At 38.0% G+C, this 19,609-nt stretch overlaps 1 long non-coding RNA gene across 1 annotated transcript; it reads right to left on the bottom strand.

Annotated features, from left to right (window-relative positions):
- Nucleotides 1–14,881: 14,881 nt before the first annotated feature.
- Nucleotides 14,882–19,207, bottom strand: LOC137171182 (uncharacterized). The gene is made up of 3 exons (XR_010924720.1): nucleotides 19,121–19,207; nucleotides 18,120–18,248; nucleotides 14,882–15,560 (listed from the first exon to the last, which is right to left on the bottom strand). It is a non-coding gene; the product is annotated as an uncharacterized lncRNA (long non-coding RNA).
- Nucleotides 19,208–19,609: the final 402 nt, after the last annotated feature.

Raw genomic sequence — 19,609 nt, 5'->3', positions numbered from 1 at the left:
TCGGATTTGGTGTGGATCGATACATTAAATAAAATGGAAGCATATCTGTTCCGTGAGAAAACACTTTCTATGTGAATGGGCCATGGCTTCTCTCTCTCCAATTCGCCAGCCCTCCCTCACCACTTAATGGGTACTGAAGACGGGAGACTGTCATGTCCTCATACAGACAGCTGCTCTGATGACTTCCCCCTGTCCTGTGCATGAGCACAAATGCCCCCTGCTGCTGATTGGCCAGAGTAGTGTTGTGTGGCTTGCTGCAAGCCACTGTGTTTACACGCCCATTTACAGAGCCATTGCTGTGTGTGGACACCGAATTTTTTTCAGGGCACACACAGAATGGACAGCTAGCGGACCATGAGATTTTTGCTGAATTGACAAAAAGTGTATTTGATTAGAATGGCCGACTTTACCTTTAAGTGGACACTTGGCTTCTGGTTGCTATGGAAACCAAGTGCTAATTGACTCACTTCATACCTATACTACTCACTTAGTATAGGTATGAATTATAGTATAGGTACCTACTCACTTCATAGATCTATAAAGGCTACACAAACACATAATTCATGATGTTTAAGAAATGACATTAACTACATAACTAAATGTCTGACGTTACTCATTAATATCGTTGTCATTGATCCTCTGGTTCAACCTCTAACCCTCTGGTCTCAATGAGAGTAACTCAAGCAGGTGCACATATTTGGTAGATAACTCTTGATAGATTTTTATATCATAATGCCTCAGATACCTTGCTCACTTGACGGTTGCATTACAGCGGTCCGGATATTCATAGATGCAATTAAAATAATGTTATAACAAAAATTGCTTTCATTCACTAACAACCCCATAAAAGAAGAGAAGTCTGCTGTTACTACATTAGTGCTATCTGCTTAGTGGAAGTTTATTTGGCAAAACATAACAGCCTGCATTAAACAGACATCCCTCCAAACATCAAGAAAGCATTGGGCCAAGGCATGTCCAATTTTCAGAGTTCTTTGTGCTCTGGCCCCTTACAGAGCTGACGGTACTTGTGCTGCATGACATACTTTTATGGAGGACATAAATGGAGTTCATTTTTCTAAGTGAGCAAGCTTTGCAAGTAATACACATTTGTAAATGGAAATATGTGTGTGTGTTCTATGTGCACTCAGGTTAGAGTAGGATAATGAACTGAGGAGGGCTGCTGTCATTCAAATCAGAATCTCTCCCAGGTGGGTAGATGCATTTTGAGATGTACCGTCCTCTTTATAACAATAAAGGGTAAAACAGCAAGTAAGTCACATTCACTAGCAGCTACAAAAAGGGCTCTCTCCTCCATTGAGACCTGCTTACTGGAAAAATCTACAATATTTGATCAAACATATTTGAAAAAACATTTGTAGCATGAAGATCATAATATAATAAAAATCCAAAAGCCAGAAGGAGTGCAAACTTTAAGATTCATTGTTGGATGAATTTATGCAGTCAGTGTGTGATAGCATTCACTGAGTCGTCTGTTAGCTAGTTAGCTCTACATGTTGAAATGGTTATGTTGATCAGTGAACATCACACATATTAACAGCAAGCCTTTATTACTATTTTTTGCCATTTGTTTTGCCATATTTTGCAGTTTTGTTCTGCTGCTCATGTCATTATGTTTGTGATTTAATACTTTGACAAAAAGATCCAATACAGCCACTGCAGCTGCAGGACGTGGACACTTGCATGTCCCAGCAAAACAAGCACCACCAGGCACGGAGGGGATTTGCTGCTTATTATTATACAATAACCAAATTTTCTTTCTATGGGTGATAGTGTGCCTTCTCATTTCATGTGGTGGTTTGTATACACTTTCTGTTATGTACAAAGATTTATAGAATCTGCTAGACTAGACTTTTTCAGACATTTTAAACTTTGTGGAATGGATTAAAACTATAAGTTTAATTTCTTTGCTTATCATTGTGTCCGTTTTATATATCCTAAAGAGATCAGAAGTGGCATTGTGGTTTTCATACTCCAACAACAAAGAAACTTGCAGTTATTCAGCATTTCAGGACATGTACAAAAAACAATTAGCTGTGAGAAGATAAACAACTGAGATTAAGTGGGAAGGAAAAATTTAAAAAATCAGATAAACAAATGTGCGTGCTGCTGACGGGACGTTTCGTTTTTGGCATCTGCTCATGCTATATCAATCATTTGAAGTGTGAGATTTTTAATAGAACTAAATGGTATGCATGAGTAACAGCTGGGGTCACTGCATCAAAATGTAATGAGTGCATAAATAAAGACAGAGATGATGAGGAGAAATACAAGCCGCTGCAATATTACACCTCTCCAAGGTAGCATGGCTGGATACTAGCTAATATCTGCCGTGGGTGTGTTGTGATAATGTAGGAGAAAGATCTAAGCATCTAAGGTAATCAAATGCAGTAGGCATCATATTATTATGAATATAGTCAACAATTCTTTTATAAAAGTAAAACTGCAAGTTTAACTCAGGTTTCAGTCCATTCGATAAAAAAAAACACTGTTTTGGCTCCTGTCAGTGGTCTTTATTACATTCAAAACACTTACATTGTAAATGGACAGATTATATTCCCTAACTGAAAACAGATTAACCTAATCAGCAGGTGAGGCCACAGCTTGGTGCAAGGAGCCCTATTGTATGGAAGCAAGCACCATGGAAGAATAATTAAAGAAATGTAAAAATCACTCATGTATATTATCAAAAACCCTTCTCCAAATTCATACATTTGAATGTTTAATTGACCAAGTTATTAAAATCCACTTTTTGGAGGTAGAACTTGAATATGAGTGTTATGCTGCCACAATCTATTTTGGTTTGGTGAGGTGTCAAACACAAGAGAAAAATCACTATGCATCACACCAGTCAATTATAAGGACCACTCATAACTCTAGGTAGGTCATTAAAACACTTACACAACCAACACATCCTCATAAAAAAACAACAGTACAAATTAAACAGTATAAAATTCAGGACGGCAAAAACGACCTATAGTTACATTTATGCCATCTAGCAGCCGAAATAATTATGACCCAGGGAAGTGACCCAGTTCGGATGATGTGTTTTTTCTCACGAGGACGGGCTGACACAACAAATACAAATATGGGCAGAGAACAGGCTCTTAAAGTGGTTATGTTTACAATAAGTTTTACTCACCCAAACACATTGTGTGTATCACTGAGGTCTAACAAATATGTTGAATGCATTTCCTTTCTCATAAAACATTTTTAAACATTTAACTCATATTTTTGTTTGAAACTAAATACAAATATGCTAGGCAAAACTATCCACATGAAAATGCATACATATAAAAAATGCAAATCTAAAATTAGACCTCTCCAGTGGGATGACACAGTAGCTGCAAGGTGTTATGCTGGGAGGTGCGACAACCAACCTGTTTGTGGTGGAGACAGTATGCTGGCAAAGCAAACAACATGCCTCCTGAAACACAAACTGGGGAAACGTTTCATCTCTACCTCAAGGAGCTATGTGGAGTCTTAGATTCTAGCCAACCAGCAAATGTAAGTATTCTCTCTATCTTTTACCTCTCATAGTCCACCTGAGGCACCATTTCCCTCAGGAGCTGGTCCACTAGCTCCTGAGGGAAATGGCTCTTTAGCCACTAAATGCTCCACTATGTTCACCAGCTAGTCCCTAACATTGTCTGTTATCTGCTGCTGGGCAGGTAGTGTACAGTGGGTTTGTCAGAGTTTTTTCCTTGAAAACAGCTACCTACTGCAGCTCGAATTGCGGTTGAGAAAGAAGAGTGAGAGTGAGCCAAAACAGGTGAGCTGCATTCCGTTCAATGGTGCTAAAATGCTCCAAAGAGCTGAGAGGAACTGCAGAGTGGGGTGTTCGTTCCACTCACACAGTGCACATATTCATATGAACCACTGTTAATATAAAAACATTTATGACTGCAGCTTTAACTATTAGCATCATACAGATACAAATGTATCGAGAGGTCAGCAAGCTTTGGTTATTCGGTTAGCTTTGTAACTCAAACTTATTACCTTGACTCCTGACTCCATAAAATCTATGCTACTCATACATATACAACATACTTGAAAATAACTCCATTATGTAAATATTATGATGGAAGAACATAAAATAATGCCCTTCCAATGGAAAGGGTTTTGAGACTACCCTCATATGAACTCATTCTTGAAAACACCAAGCTGAGCTGTAGTTTGACAAGACTACTTATACATTCACATATTCCATTTATCTATAGGTTCCCAACCGTGGTGTTAATCAAGCATCACTCAACATTTTAATGGCAGGGGACATGAGAAAATAAGCACTGATTGAATGTTACACCTTAAAAAAAATGTGCACCTGTCCAATGGCTCCAGCTAGAAATGTGATCTTGTTGTACATCATATGCATGTTTCTGTGTGTTTATGTGTGAGTTTGTATGTGGCCTTTTTTGAGGGTGTGTATTTATGTGTCCACGTGTGTCTGTAGCTTCATTGAAAGTGTTAAAATGCATATATATAATACATATTATCTAAACTGGATTACAATTTCTGATTTTCAAGTCGTTGAAGTACTACCACTAAGAGCTACTTTTATTCATTTTGTCAACTCTGTAAATTGGAGAACTAACATGGCATTTAGAGCTCTCCAACACGGAATCCTTTCCACAGATTCTCTCTGGAAGCGTATTATGCACTTTTGTCTGAGTGTAGTGCCTAAATCTCCTTCACGTATAAAAACAGAGATAATTGTTATTGGCTTAAAAGAAGAAATTCTAAGTGCACCCATCTCTTTCTTTGAAAACCAAAATTTAGAAATCTTGGTGTAATTGTAGAAACCAAAGTCAAAAACAAAGTCTGCTTACCGTCATCTTAAACATGCACAAATTGGAAGATTTGTGTGTAGACATGTAGTTTTATGTCCAGCAGGTTTAACTTTTGTCACATTCTTTTCTTGTCATTCTTAGCTCTCCCAAAAGAAATATAAATCAAATTCTCAAAAATCCTGACAGTAAATCACAAATATAAATAAATATACAGTCCATATTGATTTGTTTTTATTTAGGCATTTTATTAGTTTGGTACTTTGGTAAAATGCATTAAATTTGGCAGTTACTCTCTGTGATTTGCTAAAGTGGCTCACATTGATTGCCAGGGATGCATACATGCAAGGGGATGTCATGTACTAGCCCTTTTTTCTTATTTAGGTGGTTGTGCATAGATCTATAGTGGTACACAACTGAAAGCCTGGACCCAAACTCCCCTCATCTGCTGTGGGCTTAGAATGAGAAATAAAAGAGAAATGTTTCCAACAGAAAATAACTGACTCACCACAACTGGCTGATTTAGAATTATGTTGAGTAAATGGGCGAAATGAAACTACTGGTTGTGTAATAAAATTGTAATACCACCTTGGTATTAGGGGTGGAGCAAAAAATTGATTATTAGATGCATCGCAATGAGGATGTGGATGATTCTGCATCAATTCACAAATGTCAAAAATCGATTTTCTAAATGTTAGTTAATAACGTGATGTTGATGGAATGAAAAAGGCGGAACTCAACTGCAAGGGCAGTGCAGCACCTGGACAGTCTACAACGTGCACATGCTGGAGTTACCTTGCCGTTCATCTTCAAAAAAGACAGTGGTTACAAGCATTTTTTGATTTAATGACTAAATAATTAACTTGGGAGACAAACAACGTCAACTTTCTGCGCCGTCACTCAGAGACTAACGGTAACAGAGCGGAGCAGAGAACTCCAGCAGTAACAAACGAGACCAGCTGACCAACACACTCTGCAGCATTAATCAACTTAAACCAACTTGAAGTGAAGAAAATAACTCAGTGCTCAATCTGTTTCACCTCAACAACCCTGTGCCCGCTCAGCATCTTGGACAGTGATGGCTTTCCATGTTGGCTTTTTCCCCAGGTAACAGTGCAGCAGAGATGCTGCTCTCCACTGTTGGAGACATGACGTTAATAACAACACAGCAGAGCACTCTGCCTCCCCCTCATTTTTTTATTCTCATACAGGCAGGAGACGGTAAGATGCTTTCAAATTAATTCATTCAAATGCAGTTAACTTTTTAAAATAAAAAGTCTGCAGACCATTTATCTTATCTGCCACTTATGTTTCATATTATATTTCACTGGACTAAGGACACCAGTGAATGGTTTGGGTGGACAGTATACTGTGGCAGGTGACTGAAAATAGTGCCCCTTTTTCTATTCTTTCAATCAAGAATCAATTCTGAATTGAATCAGACACCAAAGAATTAGAATTACATCAAATCGTGAGATTCCCAAAGATTCCCACCCCTTCTTGGTACTCATGTAAAAAGTTTTTTTTTTTTTTTTTTAATCCCACACATAGGGCTTTAATATCCTTAAAGATCTTAAAATCTTGTTCAGCATTTGCATGCACTTAATGATTTACTGAGGCTAAACAATTAACTTGTTTTGAGGTTGTCAGTCTCAGGATGTCATCTCTGTGACGCACAGAGCAGTGCCTGAACTACCTTGTTGTTTAGACACTGTATTTATAGGTAGGTCACACTCTGTTTTCCAAGGCTTTCCATTATTTTCCCTTCTCTTTCTCCACTCTGCCATGACACAATGTACTTGAAACTTGAAACATCGAAAAGACATTATTATCCCCCCCCAGAGTTTCCTTTTCTCCATATATAAAGCCCAAAGTACATGTGATGAAAGTGCCAAGATCTCTTCTCTTTTAACCTCTGGGAGATTTTTTAAATGTTTTTGATGATACTGGATGTGGTTTGTTAGGCAGTCTAGCTGTGGGGAAATATTGTGTGGTAGAACTTGGCTGTGGCCTCCAGAGTCTCAAATTTGTAGCAATAACCATTAAGATTGACAGTGAGGACAGCAGGAAAGTATAGGCTGTACTCGATCTTGGTCTCACACTGACTGCAAGGCAGCATGTAATTTAATAAATTCTTCAGAGAAAATAAGGAAAGTGTGAACAGGTGTGTCCCTACAGGAGAGCTGTCCCAATCTTTGGCAAGGATCTTGAATTCACACCTTCTCTGTAAAAATAATGCAGTTTGTTTAATATGAGGTGAAGACACTCCCCAGTATTTGGCTTGGGAGCCACAGTTCTATGAGCCCACTTTATGATCCCTGGGGATAAAAACTAAGTATCTCCAGAGAAAACAGGCTATAAAACCGGTGGGTTTGGCCCCTGCAGCACCTTCAACAGCTCTAGTAATTTTAAGATTCCACTGCAGACTCCCACAGTAACAGTCACTGCCATTAACAGAATATGGCCATGCTGTGCCCTGCTGCAAAACAAGCAAACACCCTCCTCCACCACACACAGTTTTATAGATACAGCATAATAGCACATACACCTAACATTCCCTTATTGGTGACTTTAGGCTTTTGGACCCACATGGTTAGTGTTGTGAAATACCTGCACAGCTCAGCAGCACTGACAGCATTTAGAGCACTCTGGAATTTATTTCAACTAATAAGCACCAGGGCCAAGCACCTACAATAAATATTTTTTTAATAATATGCCGGGAAGAAATGGTTTGGCAGCACATCTGTGACAGCAGCCCTTAATATCAAGTTCAAGTTCAAACCTATTTGCTGTATTCCATTAAAAGGATATGAATTGGGGTGTGCAGAGATTTTTAAAGGCGATAATAGATTCGACAGTACAGATATAAAGACAGCAGACATTTCACACTCACACAAACAAAAATACATTTCTGTTGATAGAATTATAGACTGGTACCACCTCCCTGACCATGTGATTAAAGTGAGTTGCAAACATCACTTACTAGTGTTAACACACTCTTTGCACTAGTTACTTCATACAAGGTGCGTTCCTTTTTTTATTTGATTTGTTTTTTTTTCATGGATCATTTTTCTTGCACAGTGCAATCGGATGCCTTTACATGAACACCAATTAAATGATTGTATTAGCCAATTGCCTGATTTTGACAATTGCCTGATCCTTTTGGACATAGACATTGGGTTTCAAGAAATTCTGTTTCCGCCCTTTTTTCTTTTCATTTCTCCTTTTTTTTTGGCATTTGTGCATTTATCCCACAAATACTACTAATACCATATTAGCGCTAATATAATGACTGTGTCCTTCATGAAGGAAGCTGTATACACCAGTTACCCTCTTAAAGGCAATATACAGCCTTACATCTCAGATAGGCCATAACTGAAACAGCATCAGTGGTATTGTGTTGATCCATAAAGAGCTGAAAAAAAACAGGCCTACTCACTGTATGTTTATCCCAGCCTACGTGTACCTTCTTCAGGGTAAGTATCTCAACCTATAGAGGCTACTTATGAAACAGGCCACTGGTAACCATTGGTAACCAAACATCCACTTTTGTGTAGAGGTAAAGCTGATATACTTTAAACATTTAAAAAGCAAATTATTGAGACACCTATTTATTAGTTTGTATATTTCTCATTTGTGAATATACAGAAACTAGCAAGTCACATGGACTATAAAATGACTTCTATGTCTGCCTGACATATAGTGATGCTCCATGAAAAGTAATTGCAGCATATAGTAATTTTACAGTTCATTGATGGCAAAGTTCAAATTCAAGTTTGATTAACACAATCCACTGTTCATTTGTATTACTGTGAACAGATAAGTGAACTAATAAAACCTAATTGCTTAATTTTTGTTTCTAATAATCAGTTTTTAGCCATATGTAAGCCTATAATTAATGCATGTTTCTTTTCCCCACCTTCTTTGTGGCTCTTGTGAACCCCATTTGTGTTACATATCTGGTCTTCAGAGGCAGAGAATTTTCCCTGACCACTGCAAATTGCATGGCCTTAGTGAATCCATAATAACCTCTGTTAATGTATCCTATTATTGCAATGAAGAGAGAGGCACATTTTGCAAATACTCCTACAAACGATGTATGAACTGAGGCTCCAGCCTGACGCATATGTTTGATAAATACATTGCATGTGTTTGGGGAAGAGCACTTCACATCTACACCTGAAAAACAGGTGCAAAAGCCTTGGTAAATCTGGACTTCAGTCCGATGTTTAAAATTTTTTGTGGAATGGTAAAATTGTTGGCCATTAATTCTTTGAGGATGTGCTTCCTGTAAACTGTAATCGCTCTAACATTTTTGCTGCTTCATTTTAGGTCAGGGTTGAGAGTCCTTTCTCTCACAGATTGTGCAGAGCACAGCAAGTGACTGGAATATAGAGTGAAAAGGTGAAGTGGCAGTCACTCTGATTGAGAAGAATCCACCTTTATTATTGATTTCAACCTCTCAAAGGCAGTTTCCACTGCTGACCAGTAGTACTGTAGAAGACTTTGAAGGACTCTTAACATGGTGCAGAAGGTGGAGAAAGTCAGCTAGGCCCTCAGGCTCAAAGAAGTTGACTAGTGTTCCTATTGCTGTTTCTAAGATGCTGGAGAGTATGACAGAGACATATTACAGTGCGTCACAAGTGCTAGTTTTATATGGTAATACTTTTCATGTCATACATAAGACACGACATGTGGGTTGTTTCGGACTGCCAACCTTCAACAGCTTTAAATCACCAATATACAATATACAATACCAGTTTACAATACTGCACTGACTGGCTTCCAAACTAGTTGTGATATCACAAAATCAGCTTGTACCTACACATATCAACTCTGATTTAAGGTGAACATAGGAAACGTTCCCCCATAAGCAGATGAATTAGAAAGTATCAAACTCAGAAAAAACATGATATTGCACATCTAAAGTGAAGTAACAATAAGGAAAACACATGGCCCTTTATGTTTTGAAACCTATCCAGTATACAGCTAGGTTTCCAATGCCAATAGAGAAACTACTGAAAAAACATTTGGGCTTTCGAAATCACAGTTTGGGTGCTCTCATGTCTGTGACAACATGGTGCAAATAGATCCTGGCAAAGTGATCCAGACATTTGTCACAATGTGTGAAGTCAGCAAGGAAGAGGAGAGCAGAAGCAGGAATGCCAGGAACAAAATGTAGGTGATGTATCAGTAAGATACTCAAGAGAACTACTGTACTGACAGAAAAGTAGTCAGAGGTAGACCTGTATCAATGAGGGCACAGTAAATGGTTTGCAAATTTCCAATTTATTGTCTATAGATTGAGGAATGCCTGTCACGAAGGAGTAGAAATAGAAGTACTCTGCTTTCCATGTTTATCTGCATCACATTACCTCTCCAGCTGCAAGGCGTCCATATTCAACATCCATCTGCTGCTTTCAGGGAGCTTCCATTCATACTACTCAGTAGTGCTTATTGTGTTGTCACTGTTGTCTCTGATGAATACACAATTACAGGAAACAATTACAAGAACTCCAAAAACCCCCTGGCTCCAATTGACTCCCATTCAACAAGCATCAACTTATCTGGAGAAATACTAAATAGATCTTTTTTTTTCAATGAGTAAACAAGTGTGCTGGTGGTCATTTTGGAAATTATTGCCCGGTAGTAAGATTTGAAGATTTATAGTAGGCTTTGATCATCTGCTGTATGGCTATTGATTGACAGTTGTGATTAACAGTTCGCTTACCTGCTGCTCTTAGCACAATTTAGCTAAAGTAGCTATGTTAGCCCAAGTGTGCACTACTCGGTGTTCCCAGTAAGTTACCATTCACTTTGGTTGAAGATAGCAGGGTGTGTTTCCAGAGTTGAAAGGCAACATCCCGCACTCCTTATTTGGAAGGTCCTGGCTCCCAACAGAAAAGATGGCGCCAACCGTAAGGAGCAACTCTGGGCCTCAGACGAGCTCCAATGAAAACCAATGGGTGGTGTCACACCTTGCTTCGTCCATCTTTACATAAAGTCTATGGTCTGAGCAAGGCTGATTAAGTAGTTGTTAGAAATCAGATCTACTTTTTGCTCTTTTCTTTCTTAAAGAATTAAACTAAGTAGCAACAAGTCAACAAGCAACAGGTTTTATAGCTTTTAGCTTTGAGACATTGTCAATCAAATAATATTTTGATCATCAGGCCCATAACCCTGAATGGCGTTGGCACAGTTTGAAGTGTCAAACATCCGATTACAAAGCTATGTTATATTTAGGTACAGAGTGAGATCTCGTGGTAAAATCCTATGCAAAATGTAGGAATTATTAAAGTTTGTGCTTTATTACAGTAGCACATAGGAAAGCTAATTCTTTTGTTGACCTTGTAAATTAACCACATTTTAATTCTAACATATTAGGACAAGGTGTATCCCAAGGGCATTTTCCTGAGCAACATTGTCCTATTGGAAATGATAATGATGACACAAAAGGGAACAAATACAGGCTTAAATAGCCAACATAATTATGTATGCAGAGAGAGAGAGAAATAGATTGTCAACTGGACATGTGTTATCAGTACTTAAACCTTTTTATTCCACTGTGTGTTCTCCAACTTGCTGCCTATTTATAAACATTAAAGTAACACAACTAAAATGTCAGTTTGCATTCTGCAGTCCGCAAATACTTGTATTTGTTCAGATTGTTACTGTGAAAACAGGAAAGAAAAGTACAATTTTTACATGCAAGCACCCACAAAAGAATAATCACCACTTGTTATCAAGGAAGTCAAATAAATGAATTGCAGATAATTTTCCCTCAACAGCAAAGTGAAAATGGTCTAGTCTAGGTCTAGCACATTTATTTTCTCCAAACTTCCTTGTTTTGTACTTCCAGTAATTATAATAAAAACAGTTCAAATGCTGAGCATATTGTATCTGGGCACATTAGATGGCACATATGGCAATTTTCCTGTTCATGTTCTGATAATATAGTGATACTGTGAACAGATGACGATGCACATGCATTTTGCACTCCATTGCCATTTTTCTCCACATATGGTACCATCATGCCGAGCTCTGTAACGTAGAACAGCTGGCAATACACAGAATGTTGCTGCAAACAATGTTTTTGTCTTTGTCCTTTTTGTATTTCAAGTTAAGTTGTATTCTAATAACGGAACGATAAATGCAACCACTATTGCTGAGCACAAAATGCCAAGGTACAAAACAGCTTTTCCTTGGAATGGATATAAATAAGAAAAATCAATATGGGATGGGCCTGGCATGGGACTTTTATGCCCCGAGTTGAATCTTCCAGACAGAGGTTCTTCTGAAGCTACATATAAATTCTGCCTCCTCTGTGAGGACTTTCAGACACTAAAAGGGTTAGATTGCTTTGTATGAAGTGCTCGGAGTGTGCGTCTAAAGCCCCCTCCGTCTACATTGTTTTTGTTAGTTTGCAAAACCGGCAATATGACAAGCACTTTACACAGCACTTGGTCGGATATGCGGATGTGAGAAAGTGGGCATGACAGTAGACTTGTTGAGACTGGTCATAAACACTTGCCTTCAGACGTGGTTGTACTATCTAGTTTGTTTTATACATAATTCAGCCAACTAGGGCCCAAATAAGGCCCTTTCTTCCCAACCATCTGTAAAATCTAAGGCATTTGAATAGTGGCTTAGCTTATCAGGTGTGGTGACAGCCTCAGCGGACAAAGACTTTCCTTCTCCTTATAAAATCCAGTAGTGTTTGTGACTTCACCCACATGAACATGTACTCATTGAGGTGGTTGGTTCAGGGTTACCTGGGAAAATGTTCTGTGTATGCTGCATTCTTCCTAATCAAACCTTCTTGCTTGCTGAAGTTTACTTTGACCTTTGTGTGATGCCTATGTAACACCTTGTTAATGAATATACATTTTGGCACTTTTTTCAGATGTGTGCAGATATGCTTCTTCTCTTTGTAAAGCTGTCCTCACCTTCACCTAATCTTTTTTTTCATTCTTACTCAGCATTTCATCTTTTATTTCCCTTCTCACTGGTTATATTTGCACAAGTACACCCATAGTTTGCAGTAAGTCTAGCTCCTGTTTGTTTTTGAGTCTCTGAATTTCTATGTGAACAAGTGGCGGCTGGTGACTCAAAAAATTGGGGAGGACAGGAGGAAAACAATTTTATATGCCAATTAAACAATTTGCTTTCAAAAACAGAAATTAACTCTTTCCATGTGAGTCCAGACAGCTCACTGTAACTCTTCAACAGCTTCAGTGTCCAGGTAAACTACCTACAGCACATTATATGATCTTTTTGCTGCATTCTTGTTAGGGAGATAAATTCACACAACAGCCACGGAGAGACATTTAACCATCAGAGAAGAAATTAGCAACTGAAGAGACAGAGAGAGAGAAGGCCTGTCTTACTCACATTATCTGATGTTCTCCTCTTTCTTTCATTGAGATGAAGTAACCATGTCATAACGTCCCACTGCATTTGAGGCTGTTAGTCATCTTCTTTGTTTAACAGAACCTTGTCACTGCTGGTTAACCAGTCTTATATCATTAGCAACAATGACAAACTGAAAAGCTAACTCTCCCAGTTGTTTCATTTAAATTATGTTGTTAACTTTGTATTGTTGAGAGGAGTTCACTTCAGAGCAGCATGTTAGCTTAACAGCAGTCCTTAACAGTCCTTCAGGGCTGCAATAACAAGGTAAGTGTTGCTTTGGCTAACACAAGTATCTATGTACTGCTCAATAAAAATGTAAATATGAAAAAAGGAAATTTGGACTCTGTAGACAAGGCCTAAATAAAATGTAATTTTTTAGTGATGTGTTTAAAAGTAGTTTTGCACAACATAATTTCTTTTGTAATATGCTACTATATGAAATATTAATCAATCTAATGCCTTACTGCCAGTTCGTCACACCAATGCACAATACAGTGGTAGAGAAGTGAAGATGAGATTTGGAAATTATCACTGGACCAACGCAATGTCAATATTGTATTCTAGTTGTTGATTGGTTAAAGAGGATGTCCTCCGTTGGAGCATCATTTTACGTGTTTTGGCCCATAACACATTCCCTTAGCATTAAAAAAATGAATTACATTAAATTGATAGAAGAGATCCCACCCTAAGGAAGACAGCAGGAGCCCGTCCTCTTCGCCCCCCCCCCCACTTCACAAAGACTGCCCTATCCCCTCTTGCCTATTTTATTTTACTAATTTATAAATTATACTGAGATTTGGTAATGGTTTACTTCAACCAGTCACTCTTGTTTTATATTTTGGTCTCCCTCTTGCTTCTCAAAAATAGAGGAGGAACAACCTCCTCTGCCTCTATGGATGAGCCTCCTCTGATGTGAACATATATGTGCAAAGTCTGAGATCTTGTCTTTAGATATGAGTTCCTTTCTAACTGTACTGGAGAGAGAGAGAGAGAGAGAGGGAGAGAGAGAGAGAGAGAGAGAGAGAGATAGTTTTATGGGATCCAGAAGGTTAGGTATATTTCACATACTGTACATTATTTTCATATTGGTTTGTTGGCTCCTCTCCTGCATATTTGCATCAGTGAAATTGGGTGGCAAAGGGCCTAGCCGTTTTTGGAGAAGGACTCTAAGAGTGACAGCTGTTCATCTCTATTGTTGTTTTCCCCATGTTTCCCCAAGTGTTTGAAGCAAAAGTTTACTTTTTATGATAAATGAATATGAGTAGATTTAACTCAGTCCTAAGTTAGTTCAACTGCAATTGTGAGTGATGATGACCACTGCTAAATAGTTGATTAACTGAAAGAACTCTTAGTGTGAACAGGGCACCATGAGGAAATGAGACTGTAAACTGATTTTACACACTAACTACAACCACTATTAAAGTATACAATTGCTTTCCTATAGTTTGCATTATTTCCTCAGCAGGGACACACTAATGCACACATGCAATTACAATGCATAGTGTCATTTATCGGTAATGTCACTATGTTAACAACGTGTGTCTGTATAAACAAGCAAAGCCATCTCAAAAGCCTTTTTCTATTATTTTGCTTTCAAGGAAAACCTTAGATAACACCTAAAAACATATAATTGGATTTTTTTTTCCGTCTTATTTTCTTGCTTTCTCTCCCTCAAATGGCCTAATTACATCTCCACTGTTGGAGTTTTATGCTGGGGTATAGACACCAAGAGGCCATCACTTGTTTATGAGAGACACATGAGAAGGAAAAAAATGTATACCACAATTCCCAAAGGAAATCAATATTCCATCTATTCCTGTCTATTTAAAGACACTACTCATGTATACAGTGCAGTATGTTAAGAGTCAACAAAAAACGACAAAAAGCAGAATGAGTGTTTGAGGTTTAGCTGTTGGCATGTACTGTCACCACATAACAATAATCCACATCTCAGTACATGGTGGACTGTATAGGATTGTACTGGTGAACCAAATAAAGCAGCAAGTGGTTTAATATCTCAAATTTTTGGTTTAATATCTCTTTTTTGTGTGCGTGATAGTTATAAAAATTAGCAATTGTACAGCACATTGGACAAAAAAAAGAAAATAGAAATATCAAATACTATATTTGTATTCCATTTCAGCAAGACTTTTCCAGAACACAGTACTCAGTAATACCGTATGACCGCCATCTTCTGGTGTGCAGAAACTGATGGTTGTGATTCAAGGAACTGCTCTGTCATTTGTAATTCTGTGGTCGAGATGTTGACAGCCAGCGCCTGAAGGTAAAATACGAGCCTGCCATGCGGCTCACGTAGCTGTTCCACTTGCAGCTCCTGATTCTCTGTAGGGAGATAGTAATACTGAAATGCTTTGTGTTGATGTGTGCACAAGGATAGACAGATTTAACTGGTGAAGTAGCTTAGCTAGTGTACTGCTCAGGGACATCATTGTGAACAGATATATAACCTATGAAAATGTCCAAGCGTGACCTCAGTTACCAAGCAACCGGTACAACTGAATTGATTACTCTCTTCCCTTAAGCCTGGAAGAGATCTGGCATTTTCAGAGCTCCTACACATCTGTTTTTGTTTGACAAGAGGCTAGTCTCCTATAATTTCTAAGAATGCACAAATGTTCTTTATGCACAAAAAGTGTTTTACCACCATGAAATGGTAATGTGAAAAAAATGAAGGAGCGATAGTTTGAAAATGAAATATGGAATAGAAATCTTGTATTTTGAGTGGTGGGTGGTATATCCCTCTATAACCATGACAAAACAATACTCCAACATTAACTCGTAATTTTAGTTGTCTAGTCTTCAATCATGAAACAAAAAGATGAAAATAACCTACCTAATTTGTGCAATTGTAATACACTGGATGCCAATTTGCTGTATTGTTGCATGCCCCTATTGTAGTAGAGGAATATAATTATCACATTACACCCTATTCACAAATGCAGCACATTTTTTTGAAAAGTGCTAGATACATAATGTTAATAATCATTATTGTAATACAAGTACAAAAGAGTCAAACTGAGTGGAAGTAAAACAAAGACCAAAATGTCAAAGATATATTATTTTCCTGAGGCACAGCAAGGTTCTTTCCTTGTCTCTGCACATTTGATGTTTTATTGATTTGCTGAGCGCCGTGGTGAAGGAGATGCATATTAGGTAGTGTCACTTGCAATCTAGTGTTGTCAATACTGGCACCACAAAACTTCGGTGTCAATACTGACCATGTTCAGGGCAGTCTGTCCGTATTAGACAAGTCACCAGCTCATTCAACCCTGTCTCCTAGTAATTACGTTTATATACTACTAAATTGCGAATACATTATACACTGGGAAAGATCATGGTCTTTGTTTAATACAGAATATGTGAATGTAGAGCTTAATTCATTTGGAGAAAAAAAAAGCTGCCTGTGAACATAATCCAGCTGGCGTTACATTTGCCAATGCAATGTAACTGAGTAAATAATTTAGTAAACGTAATCTCTAGTTGACAGGGTATGCTCACAGTGTACCTGAGTTCTGTGCTATTTTCCACACTAAAATTGAAACTGTCATCACCAGAAAAACTGCAGCATTGGTCTTTTGTTCAAATGCTGAAAAGTGATAAATGACTGTGTTCTCACAGAATAGGAGAGAGTATTGTTATGTGTCAATGTTACCATGTCTACACTGTTCACGTTTCAGCTGCATTCAGTCATCCATCTTGCACTTGTGGTGATGCAACCCAGTATCACGGCAGTTCATGAAATAGTCATGGAATTTAATCTAAAGATTTGTGTTCATAGACACAAATTTTCCTTTTATCGTGACACCCAGCACAACTTTAAAACGTTTAAACATTTTTCAATTGTTTTTTTTTTTGTTCCTGTCAGTTGGGACTGGGGAGCGTAGAAGCTGCACTGTTTTTTTCTCATTTGTTATTTTATTTATTTATTTAATTTATTTATTTATTTTTGACCAAAGCTGCTACATTCCTCAACATTTAATCACAAGATCCTAATTTTGTTTTTATTACTTTATTTTTAATTTTATCACTACAGTGATACAATGATCTTTGTCAGTCTCAAAGGTGAAATAATTAAAACAGATGGCCATAACATTAACCTATCATACTGTTAAGTTATCAAGGACACTTAGGTGTTTCTGTGTTGAAAAATGTTGAGGATATCATTAAAATCGACAGTGAGGAAAATACTTCCTGGCAGTGGGCCATTTGGTCCACCCACTGGCATGATGTGGACCATTGATTGTACTGATAAAATTAAAATAAAGAAATAAAAACAAAGATAAAATCTTAAATGTTGAGTATTGTAGCAGTTATAGTTAAAAAAAAAAAAAGAATAACAAATGAGAAAAAACAATACCCCTTCTGTGCTCCCGAGTCCTGCTGTTTCCCCCTTCATGTATGCAACATCATGTTTTCAAGATAATCATCAACAACAATAATGTTGCATCAATTAAAATTCAAGATGAAGGGATTATCCAAAGTACCCACATCAAATAAAACACAAATTAAATTTTAAGTATGAAACACCATCAACTTTAATTATTTGATAGTATCATTTCATGCACAAGAAATTGTTGGCCTATTTCTTGCTTGTTTTTAATGGTTGTGTTTGAAGCCTAATAACTTCAAATAACTTTTTTGCTTTACATTACAGAACCATATGATATACATTAAAGAGTTTTATTTTCATTTTTCATTTTGTGAAAGAATTAGAAGTTATAGTGCCAGCACTTTTTTTGTACAGTGAAATTGCAACAACGGCGTGTATTAGCACTTACAAATATAACTGCCACCATATTTAATTTCATAGGACTGCCAACAGTGAAATCTCCTATCCAGCCCACCTACATATCTACTTTAAAAAAAAAATTATCAATATACCGGTATCCATTCAATGTAGGCTATGTGAGGCTATGTTATGTACAGCTGATGTCATTGGTACGAGGATCCCGCTGTCAAGGCGGCTCACTCTGAAGTCTTGGTCACAGACTAGACTGCCAGCCCAACACACTGGGGATAATAATCAGCAAAGAAATGGTAAATGAGAAACATTCATTTTATGTTAAGGATTATGTTAATTTTTTAGACAGTACATAGGCAGTAAGCTTATAAAGACAATGTTCTGTTGGGAGTCTGGCTTGAATGTTAACAATGGGGCTAACAAGGTATAATCTAGCTAGCTTACCGTTATTTTAAAATGCATTTAATTGAAGGATGTTATTTTGGGCGAAGCTGTTTTGCAGTGAAATTTCGATGACATTAGATAATATTATTAATTTCAAGTTAAGTGACACACCTTGATTAACTTAAAATAATTTTGAAAAGTAACAGCAGGCATTTCGGAGAAGCACACGCAACCATCACGCAAACACAAGCAAATTCCGATGACATCCTTATATGATGTCGATATGAATTGAAGTTTTTGTGTAAAACTGTTTGTACAGATTGTAGCTGTCTGCATTTGAACATAAGGCTACAGGTCACTTGTTTGTTGTGGGTGACCAGGCTGGTGACCAGCATGAGGAGGAGGTGCCAGGCTGTTGTGGCTGTGTATGGTTCTTCCACACACTGCTGAGGCTTCTGTTTGTTAAATGAATACATTGTTAAATTGCCAATATGTCTTGTTTCTTCAAACTTCAATCATCCAATCCACCAAACACCAAACAAGAGTCAATGGCAGAGTAAGCTATTTGGCATTGGCAAAGAAGATTTGGCATATTTTTCATGGGTGCAACCCACATACTCAGCTCTGCTGCTCATCCCACAAATGCATGTTCCTTACAAATGTGGCACCATTTAATAGGGAAATAAACAGGCTTGCCAAGAAGCATTGTTACAACAAAGAAATAATCTACCAAACACAAATTTCCTTACTTCCTTACTTTTTGTGCTATGTTTATTATGCCCTCTACCTCCATTCAGTGCCTCTCTAACCTGTTGCCACTCCCTTAGTGGCTCTCTCCTTCTCTCTCCCTGTGTGTGTGTGTGTGTGTGATTGTCTGCAGGTGTGCTGGGGTCAGAGCAGAGCCAGCTGCACCTCATCTCTGTAATCAAGCCTCTACAAATATTCAGCTCTGCCACCTCCACCCTGCCAGATTGTAAACTCTGCCACCAGTCAGTTTGCAACACTTTGAGCCACATTATTTACCAATTTCTGCTATTCAGCATTTTGTTCTTGTCTGTTCTCCAAACCTGATCCTGTTCTCCGTCATTCTTATAGGCCTACCTGTTCTAACTCTGGTCCCTGTTTCCTGCCCTTCGTCTGGTCAACCCTGCTGCTCTGCCCTCAGCCCTGCTGTTCTGCCTCGGACCCCTGCATTATTTAGTCCCCTCGGATCCCGCTCTGGACCTGCTTCCACGGCCTCCAACTG

Source organism: Thunnus thynnus, chromosome 19 (genome assembly GCF_963924715.1).
Source record: "Thunnus thynnus chromosome 19, fThuThy2.1, whole genome shotgun sequence".
Taxonomy (NCBI): domain Eukaryota; kingdom Metazoa; phylum Chordata; class Actinopteri; order Scombriformes; family Scombridae; genus Thunnus; species Thunnus thynnus.
This window is presented reverse-complemented; position numbering and strand designations above follow the sequence as displayed.